General features: G+C 43.3%; 2 long non-coding RNA genes across 2 annotated transcripts; one reads left to right on the forward strand and one right to left on the reverse strand.

Annotated features, from left to right (window-relative positions):
* Positions 1–1,536: 1,536 nt before the first annotated feature.
* LOC138924089 (uncharacterized) lies at positions 1,537–3,759 on the reverse strand. The gene is made up of 2 exons (XR_011438714.1): positions 3,711–3,759; positions 1,537–2,222 (listed from the first exon to the last, which is right to left on the reverse strand). It is a non-coding gene; the product is annotated as an uncharacterized lncRNA (long non-coding RNA).
* Positions 3,760–10,245: 6,486 nt separating this feature from the next.
* On the forward strand, positions 10,246–12,075 carry LOC138924090 (uncharacterized). The gene is made up of 2 exons (XR_011438715.1): positions 10,246–10,309; positions 11,390–12,075. It is a non-coding gene; the product is annotated as an uncharacterized lncRNA (long non-coding RNA).
* The last annotated feature ends 505 nt before the right edge of the window (positions 12,076–12,580 follow it).

Below are 12,580 nucleotides of genomic sequence, written 5' to 3' on the forward strand. Positions count from 1 at the left end.
TGGCCCCTGCCACCCTGGGATTGAATTATCCCTTTTGAATTTAGGTTTCCCAATTCTGTGATATCAGATCCCACTGTAATTTCTCACCTACAGACAAGAACAATCACAGAGCTCTTCACGAATGCTGGAGCTCCCATCATAAATGTATTTCTCACAGTCATGATGAAAGGTAAGTCCTCTGGATCTTTCTAGAGGTGGATGAGCAGATCTTCAATGAAAACTCCACTCTAACATTCCAATAACCATAAGCCTTTGGATCCCTTTCTCTACAGTATACATGACAGTTCTGATATTTCCTCTTCATTTAGCATAGGCCACCTTTTGGTCCAGGTTTCAGCTAACCGACCAAACTATTAGAGCCCTGTCTAACTACCCAAGCTACAAACATTTAGTCTAGAATATTTGCTTAGTGGGTCTATACCAATAAATTTAGCCTAATCCAACTTTAAGTTCCTTTCTTAATTATTTCACACCCTTAATATCAATTCCACACATATTCCCTGGGTTTCTGTCTGTAAAGTGGGAAAAATCATGTAGTTCTTTTGGAGTGTAGTACACTTAATCTTGGGTCATACTTTTCACTACACCTTTTGGGGCCTACTGGGACCTGAGTGCAGTTATATGTCTAGAAGCAAAGAAAGATGGTGGGATGGGTCCTGAAGAGAACCAGCAGTGTCCTTCAAGACAATTACTACAGGAAAGACCATTACAGTTTCCTTGGGCAATGCAGGGTTAATATCCTCAGATGGGGGTAGTAAGCCTGTTTCTACAGGCGAAAAAAGACTTGGCAGAACTTAAAAATTCAGCGTATCAGGGGCCAGCCCGGTGGGGTAGTGGTTAAGTGTGGCCTGGGGTTCTCCGGTTCGGATCCCAGGGGCGGATACAGCACCGCTTGGAAAAAGCCATGCTGTGGCAGGCGTCCCATGTATAAAGTAGAGGAAGATGGGCACGGATGTTAGCTCAGGGTCAGTCTTCCTCACCAAAAAGAGGAGGATTGGCAGCAGTTAGCTCAGAGCTAATCTTCCTCAAAAAAAAGACAAAAACGAAATTCAGCATCCCAGCTTTATCAGGATCTTCCCAAATGTCCCCATTCCAATTTTCAGGATCCCAAGAATGGGACAGTTAGACACCATATGAAGGTTGATATCAAGCTTTAAGAAGGGCACAACACCACTTTAGTGGGATCTCTGCAAAAATGCATCACCAGTCAAGAAAAAATATCAGACAGACCCAAATGAGGGCATTCTACAAAAACCAATGGCTCTTAAAATATAACCAGGTCATGAAGACAAAAAGCCTGAAGGACTGTCACAGATAGGAGACTAACGAGTCATGGCACTAAGTGCAGAGTTGGATCCTGGACTGGATTCTGAAACAATAAAAATTTGCTTTGCTATAAAGGACATTAGTGGCACAAGTGGCAAATTTGAACAAGGTCTGTAGATACTGAGGCCTCAGGGGAACCAGGAGCTGAGGACAGAGTAGGAGAAAAGGATGACATAAGTAGGCATAACAATCAGTCAAGGCAAGAGGGAATGCAGATTTCCAGTTTATTGTGTCACATCAGGCTGGGGAACGCAAAAAGATAAGCTGAGGAGGGACATGGGGTCTGTGCTTTGGGGTTCCCAGGGCAGCCACGCATAATGGGAATATGGGGAAGGAGGTCAGTGAATGGGTTTGGGGGAGCAGCTTTGGGCTTCTTGGACACCAGGGCGCAAAGATCCTCTGGAACAGGGCTCAAGGCCTCAGCCAGGCCTCTCAGCAACACGGGCAGGCCCAGCAGGAGGAGCAGGAACAGGAGGAAGGATCTGGTCATTTGCTGCCCCAAGTCAGCTTTTCTTGGCTCTTCTTGGCTCAGGGTCCACTTCAGCAGCAGCCTCCAGAGGACTGCCCACTCCCCCCTCCGCAGCAGCTGGAGCCCCCCGAGGGCTGGCTGCAGCAGTCAGAGCTCTGGTGTCTGCGGCGGTGGGACCTGCGGCGCCTGTGGTGGCTCAGGCAGCAGCCGCCTCCCCCAGAGCTGCAGCAGCCACCACCCCCAGAGCTGCAGCAGCCCCCCGAGCTGGGGCCACAGCAGCCCCCAGAGCTGACACCACAGCAGGAAGAGACTGGAGGGCACTTTGGGGGACACTTTGGGGGACATTTAGGGGTGGGACACTTGGGAGGGGGCTGGCACTGCTGCTGGCTCTGCTGGCAGGACATGTCTGCAAGTGGGCGTTCAGGAGCTGAGGGAGAGTCAAACAGCAAGTGAGACCCAGCACACAGAGCCCATGCTGCCCCTTGTCCTTTCAGCATCATTTGTAGCCCCTCTATTCTGAACTGTTTAAATGGAGTCTTAGATAATTAAACACTGGAAGTTTTGTTATTTCCAATAGTTAGGCAAATACTCTCACACTAATCTTTGAGTCTCATAATTTCTATTTAAGATAGGCAGGGATTATTATGTCTTTTATAAGAAGTAAACTAAGGCAAAAATCAGTAAGAAAAACCTGCCATAATTAAATATCTAGTAAGTGAAAAAGGCTATGTCTCCCTTTGTGTCAACCAGAATCCTGAAACTGTTCTGTCTGGAAACCAGTTCAGAATGTAAATATTCTCTTGAAGAAAGAAAATTAAAGATTGTTTCTTGGAGTAACTTCCTTGATGATTTTGTTCTGTAGAGATTTGGACGTGCAGATTGCAAATGGTCTGGGAGGCTGGCTGGTCTCATTGGGTGGCTTTCTTATCAAAGAAGCTGAAGAAGAGTATTTTTGTGCATATAGGGGATTTGAAGTCAGGTCTCCTGGCTCCAGTCTGATGCTCTGCCATTTTCAGCACACCAAGGCCTCACACTAATATCTTGGCAGTGACTTTTAACTTGTGTCTGCCTTCTTAGATTCCCAATTCCAGTTCAGTGGGTTTTTTGTTAGTACCAGGGAGTCGATTCTGATTCCTAGTGACACTGCGTACAGCAGAGTGGAACCCTGCATGATTTTTTTGACCACCCTCTCATCTTTCTGCGCTATATCAGACAGTGCTCTGCTGCTATTCATAGGGTTTTCATGGCCAATTTTTTCAGAAGTGGGTGGCCAGGTCCTTCTTCCTAGTCTGTCTTAGTCTACAAGCTTCACTGAAAACTGCCCACCATGGGTCACCCTGCTGGTATTTGAAATACCAGTGGCATATCTTCCAACATCACAGTAACATGTGGCTGCCACAGTATAACAAACAACAGATGGGTAGTGTGGTTCCTTGACCAGCATCCACGGCAGTGAGAACATGGAACCTTAACCACTAGACCACGGGGGCTGGCTGACATGTGGGTTTTAAAGAGCCCCGAAGCATCATCTGAGCAGCTCTTTCCCCATTGGTAAGAACTACTGTCTCCGACTCTTCTTTGTAAAGAGGGTCATGATTTTACTCTCAAAGTTGACATCCACTTGTGAAAGCTGTCCTAGTAAAGGCTGATGGTCAGTGCTTCGATCCCCTCTGACCCGAGAGCCCAGCCAACTGGAGCTCAATTTGGCACAGCACAAAGGCACAGCTATCCAATTCTCCCTTGGGGTCCCAGTTGGCTTACTCCCTCAGGCACACCTTCCCTCAGTCTTCCTGAGGCCTCTCTCCTCCAGTCCCCAAGGACTCTGGTCCCACAAGGCCCTGCCCCACCTACCCTTCTGCTCTGGTCTGAGCATCCCTCTGTAGAAGGCTGTCTCCCATTCCCAGTGGACACTCACCAGTGCACAAGCAGCACAGAGTTCGTCAGGTCCTCAGGAGGGAGTGGATGGAGGTGCTCTGGCCCTGGGCCTTTTTATCTTGGCCTTGGGCTCTGCCTTCAGTGTGTGAGACAGGGCCTGGGCATGAGAGGCCCCACCTCCTGCCACCCACATGGGTCCTGTGACCTGTGACCGGGTGATGACCGGCAACTCCTCCTCTGGTTCCCTCCATGGGTCCCAGGGCAGCTGCTCCCACCTAAGAATAGGACTGCTTAGAAACGGAGGCAGGGAGAAAAATCCCTGCAATCATTCCCATCTCACTCTCCCTGGAGGGTGGTTGCCTTGCTTGTTTTGGAGCTTGAGTTCCCAAGCACTCTTTTCTCGTCTCACAAATCTTGACTCAGTGGCTCTGCGCAATCCGTTTAAACCAAGTTTCATAGAATCCTCCAACTCTTGATTATCTTATGTGTGACTGTGTGTGTGTGTGTGTGTATGCGTGTGTTTGCATGTGCATGCATGTGTATATGTATTATAGGAATTAAGACCCTGGTTAAAGAGTCAGAGAGGCCCAATAGAGAGTCCTGGTTCTGCCACCTATTATCTTCATGACCTTCTGAAAAAATACTGTATCCTTCTTGTTCTCAGTTTTGTCAACCTGCAGTAGAGATAATATAAAAATAACTGTCCGGCGGTGTGTGAGTCAGTGAGCTAATGCAAAGGAAATTTCTGGTAGAGACTTTATAACATTCAATATTCTCTAAACAAGTGACCACGCATTCATTTTTTAAACAATTATAGCCACTTTCTAAGGAGAGTGGATCTGTTAGAAAATATAAGACCCTATTGTTTTGCTGAGGTTATCACTAGGTTTTAATAAGAAAATGTGAATGAGGGATGAAGTTTACAGAGGTTGGAGAGAGAGAGGACTGATCTGCTAATGAGGGCGAGAATTAAGATTTTCCAGGGCTTGTGTAGGAGGGCTGAAGTGAAGTCCACAGACAGGAAAAAGGAAAGATAGTAAAGAGACAGTGAGACAGTTAAGGCCGAATACCGTCTGGTGTCAAGGAGCGAGGAGAAAGACACTTCTAGTGGAGTGGATGTTGGCAGATGTTTAAGAACAGGAATATCTAATATTTCACATGATTTTTTGTCTCTTTCTGTTTTATAAGCGTCTCTCAACACTTAGGCTCTTAGGGCCTCAATTCGGTTATCTATATGAACACAGGCTTTCTTGAAAGAAATATTGATATTTTCACACTTTTAGGATATTAAAGGAAAGGGCCAGAGTTCACACCTGGGTTGGTAATGAGTCAGATAACAAGAGCCCTATCCTAGTACGAGATTATTAAACAATGAGAGAAATTTATCAGATGAAGGAGAAGTCAAGCTAGGGATGATCATATGAAGAAAGTCCACTTCCCTCCAAGCTTGGGGAAGAATTCTGGAATTCTCTAGATGTGACTGGATATTGATTTGATAATGTCTAGGTCACTTTGTGCAGTATGAACCCTACTAGTATGTGGTTGAAATATGTGTGCGTGTATATATTTGTGTATATGTCTACTTAGAGATATTACAGAGCCTGTGAGAGAGACTAAATATGCGAATATACACACATATGTATGTTTCTCCCAGCAACTGGTATTGCCTGGTGTCCAGCCTTCCCTAAACTGTTCTGCCTCTTATCTACCTTTTTTCTCCTGTGTTCTCTTCTTTATTAGGTTTCAATTCCTCACTGAGTTCTATTCTCCATTGGGTTCCATCCCTCATCCTCAGGAATAATTGCCCTAAACCATCAAATAAGTTTCAACTTGGGGTCCCCACTGGGTCCATGGTGAGCCCCAATCTCTATTGACTGATGTTTGAGCCCTGTGCAGTGTGACCCTTTGCTATATCTCCAGTTCAGGCTTTGCTACCTGCCTTTAGAAATGCTCTTCTTAAGCTGAAATGGCCTATTTTCTCTATTTTGAATTTGAACAAATTCTCTTTGAACAAGTTATCTTTGAATGTGTTCCTTCCCGTCAAATTCCCATGCTTCATTCCATGAACTATGCACTTCTAAAACTGTTCTGTTGACATACAACTTGCTGTAATATCATTTTATGAGTCCTTTCTCTCAAATGCACTTATAATAAACTCTCCTTAAATCTCCACCTGGGATTTTATATTTCTGTATCCCTCACCAGCTCCTAATACAGGGTCAGTGCATTCAATGAGTAATGAGTTTAAAAATCTATTCATTAGGGGCTGGCCCCGTGGCCCAGTGGTTAAGTTCGCGCACTCTGCTGCAGGTGGCCCAGTGTTTCGTTGGTTCGAATCCTGGGCGAGGACATGGCACTGTTCATCAAACTACGCTGAGGCAGCGTCCCACATGCCACAACTAGAGGGACCCACAACGAAGAATATACAACTATGTACCGGGGGGCTTTGGGGAGAGAAAGGAAAAAAAATAAAATCTTAAAAAAAATCTATTCATTAATATTAGCCATAACGTTACTTTCATTATGGTTGAAGCCATCATTGTCAGAATTCTCACTCTGAGATATTCACATTACAGTGCACTAGCCTTATCACCCTGCAGAAAGCTGCCACTGAATTACCTGGATATGTCTCATATTGTTTCAAAGAGTGTAGTCAAGACATTGATTACTTAGCTCACATAGGTAATTTTGATTCAGGAGCCCAGCTCATCCATTCTAAGGATGATGAGACTTAGAAGCTATTCTGTGAATGCCTCTGCTACCACAAAGGGCAGCACCCCAAACACCAATTAATCTGACTTGGGTTTAGGTAATAAAATAGCAGCATGATGTAACATCCTGAGGGCTGGTGTTATATCTCAATGGCTCAGGTACCACTCTAATGAAAACAATGTGTACCAGCAAAGGACTGATTTTCTGAGAGATTATGTTCCTTATGTCATCAGGCTCTCGTAATCCCCAGAGATAGAAGGGAAGAATGCTGAGACCTGGTGAGAATTAATTCAGTGAATTTTACTCTGTGTCCCAGTGCCAGCACTACACACTTGAGTGATTTTTACCTTGTTTCCTTACACTGAAAACTTCTATTTATAGTAGTAACAATAAATTTGTACTCCAAATTACTAAAAAATGTACCTAATTATTGCTTTATAAGTAGTTGGGTAAAATATTTTAAGCATGGCAAAAAATAATGATAAATTTCATCGCATAGTTAAAAACAATCTGAATGCTAGAAAGTATCAAAGAAACAAGATGAGAGGGGCTGGCCTGGTGACATAGTGGTTAAGTTCACCAGCTCCACTTTGGCAGCCCAGAGTTCATGGATTTGGATCCCGGGTGGGCACAGACCTGCACACCACTTATGAAAGCCATGCTGTGGGAACATCCCACATACAAAATAGAGGAAGATTGGCACAGATGTTAGCTCACGGCTAATCTTCCTCAAGCAAAAAAAAGAGGAAGATTGGCAATAGATGTTAGCTCAGAGCCAATCTTCCTCACCAAAAAAAAAAAAACCACACAAGATGGGAAAAAATAAATAACTAGATAACTAGCTGAGGAAAAATAAAATATACAAATCAGTAATAGAATTAAAATCTATACAAACGGTAAGTTCCTACAATTTTGCAATAAATAAATGTCTATCTACAAATGAACAAAGTACATAAACAAACAGCTTAGAGAGAAATATAAATGACCAACAAATTTGGAAATTTATTGTTTTTGTTTGGGCATACAAATAACCAAAGAACTGCATATAAAACAAGGATGACTTTTCAGGGATGCAGCTTATCAGACTTATTCCTTAATGTTGAACTGAAAAAGACTTAAAATGGATAGCAAAACTCAGTAATGCTGAAGGTGATCAGAAATGGGTCTTATGCTTGTGGAAATATAAAGTGACATAACCATCTGGATGGAAATTTAGAGATTCATTGCTCAACAAATAATTATTATTATGTATAGAAATTAAAATTTAAAATTAGCATACTCTTTTATGTAGCAATTGACTTTTAAGAATGTAACCTAAGGAGAAAAGACTTGATAAAGAAAAGATATGTGCATAAGAATGATTGCTAAAAGAAATTACAATAATAGTAAGAGCTAGAAAAGTTGCAAGATATAGGATCAGAATACAGAATAAATTAGATTTATATTAACCAATAATAAATAATTCAAAAATATAATTTCAGGAATTGGTATTTTAAGTAGCAAAAAATACACAATGGGGGCCGGCCAGTGGCACAGCAGTTAAGTGCACACGTTCCGCTTCTCGGGGGCCCAGGGTTCGCCAGTTGGGATTCCCAGATGCAGACATGGCACCTCTTGGCAAAAGCCATGCTGTGGCAAGTGTCCCACGTATAAAGTAGAGGAGGATGGGCACAGATGTTAGCTCAAGGCCAGTCTTCCTCAGCAAAAAGAGGAGGATTGGCAGTAGTTAGCTCAGGGCTAATCTTCCTAAAAAAAAAATACGAAATGTCTAAACATAATTTGAGTGTAAAATATATTTGATAAAATGACAAGACTCTATTAAAAGGCATTACAGAATACCAAAATAAATAGAGATATACCATATTCATGGGTGTACGCAACGGAAAATTATCAAAAATTTGACAACCCTTCACAAATTAAGGCATACGTTCAATGGAATTTTCATCAAAATTCTAACGATGTTTTATTTTATTTTTCTTTATTTTCATTTGTGGGACAGGGCAAGCTGACCCTAAGTTAATATGAAAGAGCAAAGGTCTAGTAATCACCAAGACAATCTTAAGGAGGAGAACAAAATTATGGACCCTGTGTAATTAGATATCACAATTGACTATACACCTATAGTAATTAAAGCAGCAGGATATTCCCACAGGGATGACAAATTGGCAAGGAAAAGAATGATCAGTACAATTACAGATCTATACACATGTGGAAACTCTGTTATGACTGAGGAGATATTCAGATTGGTGGGGAAAGTGGAATATTTGATTATGACATGGAGCCAATTGATTATCTATTTAGAAAAAACATTAAAATAAATATAAAATGTATAAAAATTCCTTTCTAGTTTGAATAAAGACCTTAGTTTTAAAAAGAAAGCACATTTTTACAACTTTTTTTATTGAAGTAACATTGGTTTATAACATTATATAAATTTCAAGTTTACATTGTTATATTTTTATTTCTGTGTAGGCTACATCCTGTTCACCATCCAAAGTCTGATTGCATCCATCACCATACACATGTGCCCTTTTACCCCTTTCCCCCTCTTCCCTCTCTTCCTTTCTGGTAACCACCAATCTAGTCTCTGTCTACATGTTTGTTTGTTGTTTACAACATTTTAAAGAAAACAGAAAAGAGTAGAACTTATGAATGGTTGAGATTTCTTAAAATCATGAAGAATGCCAACAACATAGTTAATATTGTAGAAGTGTAGCTATATTAAAAATAAAACAACTGTTCATCAAATGACACCATTAAAAAGCAAACAAGAAAATAATTTGAGGAAAGACATTCACAACTCATTGAAAAATAGTGCATTAGAAACCAGATTGTGCAAAGAAAACTTACAGATCCTAACAAAAAGAGACAAATAGAAAAATCATTTTTAAAAAGAATAGACAATTTACAGAAGAAGAAACCCAAATGATCAATAAACACATAAAAGGATGCTCGCGATCATTACCAAGCAGGAAACACATATTAAAAGTACAATGTTAAACCATTCACATGCATCAAGTGGCAATTATTTAAGTTTAGCAACAATGTACAGGAGGAGTTATTCTCATGTACTGTAAGTGGAAACAGAAATTGACAAGAACAAATCTGAGAAATGGGCATAATCTAAAATCCAACAGTTCCACTTATAGGCACTTAATTTAGAGCGTCTCTCCAGCATATGTGCAAGCAGACACACACAAAAATTTCCATTGCTGCAATATTTATACAGCAAATAGTGCAAACAACCTAAATGTCCATCCAAAAGAGATAGGATAACAAAAGCATGCTATGCTCTTAAGATGGACACAATACAGTTTTTAAAATTAATAAACTATAGCTATGTAGATCACGTTGAATAACTCTGTGAAATAACGCTAAGGAGGAGAGCCAGTTACAGATGAGTACCTCAAGCATGATGCCATTTTCATTAAGTTGAAACCACACATACAATAATACATATTGTTTCAGAGTTACCAGTATGGAATAAAGTATGAAGGAACATTTTGAAAGCTTGGTTCAGATCAGGTTGTATGCAGTCATTAAATTAACATTAAGGAAGCAAAGAAGGAAGTGTTGGGAGTGGGGAGTTCCAAAAAGGAGAGATGGGAACGTTCAAGGGAGGCACCCTCCAGGAGAACAAGGTGGGAGTGATGGTAGGGATTTTCCGGCCCACCTGCATTTCTAGGCAGCCCTATTCCTAGCTGGGAGCAGCTGCCCTGATCCCCTAGAGGGAGGCTGCTGAGGAACTGCCAGTCATCACCCAGTCACAGGACCCATGTGGGTGGCAGGAGGCAGTCCTCTCATGCCCAGGTCCTGTCTCACATGCTGGAGACCAAGCCCAAGGCCAGGATAAAAGGACCTGGGGCCAGACCAGCTCCATCCACTTCCTCCTGAGGAGCTGACAGACCCTGTTCTGCTTGTGCACCGGTAAGCATCCACTAGAAAGGGAGCAGGGCCTTCCACAGAGGGACATCCAGACCAGAGCGAGAGGGCAGGCAGAAGGGCAGGTTGGAGCACGGCCTTTGCAGTGTGTGGTAGGGAGTGGTTTGAGAAGAGGATGAGGCTATGTCCACATTAGCAAAAGAACGAGTCTCAGGAAGCTGAGGGAGGAGAGGGCAACGAAGAAGGCTAGAAGCATGAGGAGGAGGAGACGCATAATTGTGGCTTAGTGCTCGAGAGAAATCAAACTGATGTGTTGTACTTGGGTCTCTGGTCTGAAGGATTTACAATATTGACCGTCATACCAACCTATAACTGTTTTCAAAAAGGAAAGATTATCTTTGAAAACATAAGTGTCTCTCTTGGAAAAGTTGAGATGGGAACGGTGGTTCTCAGCCGGTAGAGAGGAAATCATAGTGGACAGACTTGTTTTAAGTACTCAGATAAATGAGTCTGCAGACTTGAGTAGATGCAACTCACGTCTTGGACTGAGGTATTCGTTTGAGGTGAGTGTCTGCTGAGAACGCCCGAGCATTGGACCAGGTCAAGGCCTGGGTGCAAGTCCCAGCTTACGCCAACTGACACTTTTCCTCAGTTAGTCCTCCCAGGCAATCTCCAACATTCTTTGTTTGTGAACTTCTGTATCCCTACAGAACAAGATGATCTAGGAAATTCTCCCAGAGGGAATGACTGTTTTCCCTAAAGAAATTATTTCGTTTCTAAACTACTTCCTAGATTAATTGTCTCCGTGATACTCGTGTTATAATTGCAGTAGAACTCTCCTCTAGAAACTGGATATTTGACTTTGACAACATATCCTTTACATCTTGTGGTCTCAGTTTTCTAACAATAAAATAATTGAAAAAGCTGCATAAGAAATTAAATTCAAAAGAGAAGATATGAGAGCATTTGTTTAACTATTAGAAATAATGAAATTTCCAATGCTTAATTGTCTAGGACACATTAGACAGTTCATCAGAATAGAGGGGCTACAAATGATGCTGGAAGGACAAGGGGCAGCATGGGCTCTGTGTGCTGGGTCTCACTTGCTGTTTGACTCTCCCTCAGCTCCTGAACGCCCACTTGCAGACATGTCCTGCCAGCAGAGCCAGCAGCAGTGCCAGCCCCCTCCCAAGTGTCCCACCCCTAAATGTCCCCCGAAGTGTCCCCCAAAGTGCCCTCCAGTCTCTTCCTGCTGTGGTGTCAGCTCTGGGGGCTGCTGTGGCCCCAGCTCGGGGGGCTGCTGCAGCTCTGGGGGTGGTGGCTGCTGCAGCTCTGGGGGAGGCGGCTGCTGCCTGAGCCACCACAGGCGCCGCAGGTCCCACCGCCGCAGACACCAGAGCTCTGACTGCTGCAGCCAGCCCTCGGGGGGCTCCAGCTGCTGCGGAGGGGGGAGTGGGCAGTCCTCTGGAGGCTGCTGCTGAAGTGGACCCTGAGCCAAGAAGAGCCAAGAAAAGCTGACTTGGGGCAGCAAATGACCAGATCCTTCCTCCTGTTCCTGCTCCTCCTGCTGGGCCTGCCCGTGTTGCTGAGAGGCCTGGCTGAGGCCTTGAGCCCTGTTCCAGAGGATCTTTGCGCCCTGGTGTCCAAGAAGCCCAAAGCTGCTCCCCCAAACCCATTCACTGACCTCCTTCCCCATATTCCCATTATGCGTGGCTGCCCTGGGAACCCCAAAGCACAGACCCCATGTCCCTCCTCAGCTTATCTTTTTGCGTTCCCCAGCCTGATGTGACACAATAAACTGGAAATCTGCATTCCCTCTTGCCTTGACTGATTGTTATGCCTACTTATGTCATCCTTTTCTCCTACTCTGTCCTCAGCTCCTGGTTCCCCTGAGGCCTCAGTATCTACAGACCTTGTTCAAATTTGCCACTTGTGCCACTAATGTCCTTTATAGCAAAGCAAATTTTTATTGTTTCAGAATCCAGTCCAGGATCCAACTCTGCACTTAGTGCCATGACCCGTTAGTCTCCTATCTGTGACAGTCCTTCAGGGTTTTTGTCTTCATCGTTGTCTTTCATAACCTTTCATTTTTGTAGAAGGTCCCTTAGTTTGGGTTTGTCTGATGTTTCTTCTTGACTAGATTTTGTTAAGCACTTTTGTAGGGGTTCTGCCAAACTGGAGCTGTGTCCTTCTTAGAGCCCAGTATCAAGCTTCATCTGTCTAACTGTCCCATTCCCGGTGATGTAACTTTGACTACTGGGTTTAGGTGATGTCTGCCAAGTTTCTTCATTGCATAGTCTCTATTTTTCCTTTTAA

This window comes from Equus caballus, chromosome 5 (genome assembly GCF_041296265.1).
Source record: "Equus caballus isolate H_3958 breed thoroughbred chromosome 5, TB-T2T, whole genome shotgun sequence".
Lineage (NCBI taxonomy): Eukaryota > Metazoa > Chordata > Mammalia > Perissodactyla > Equidae > Equus > Equus caballus.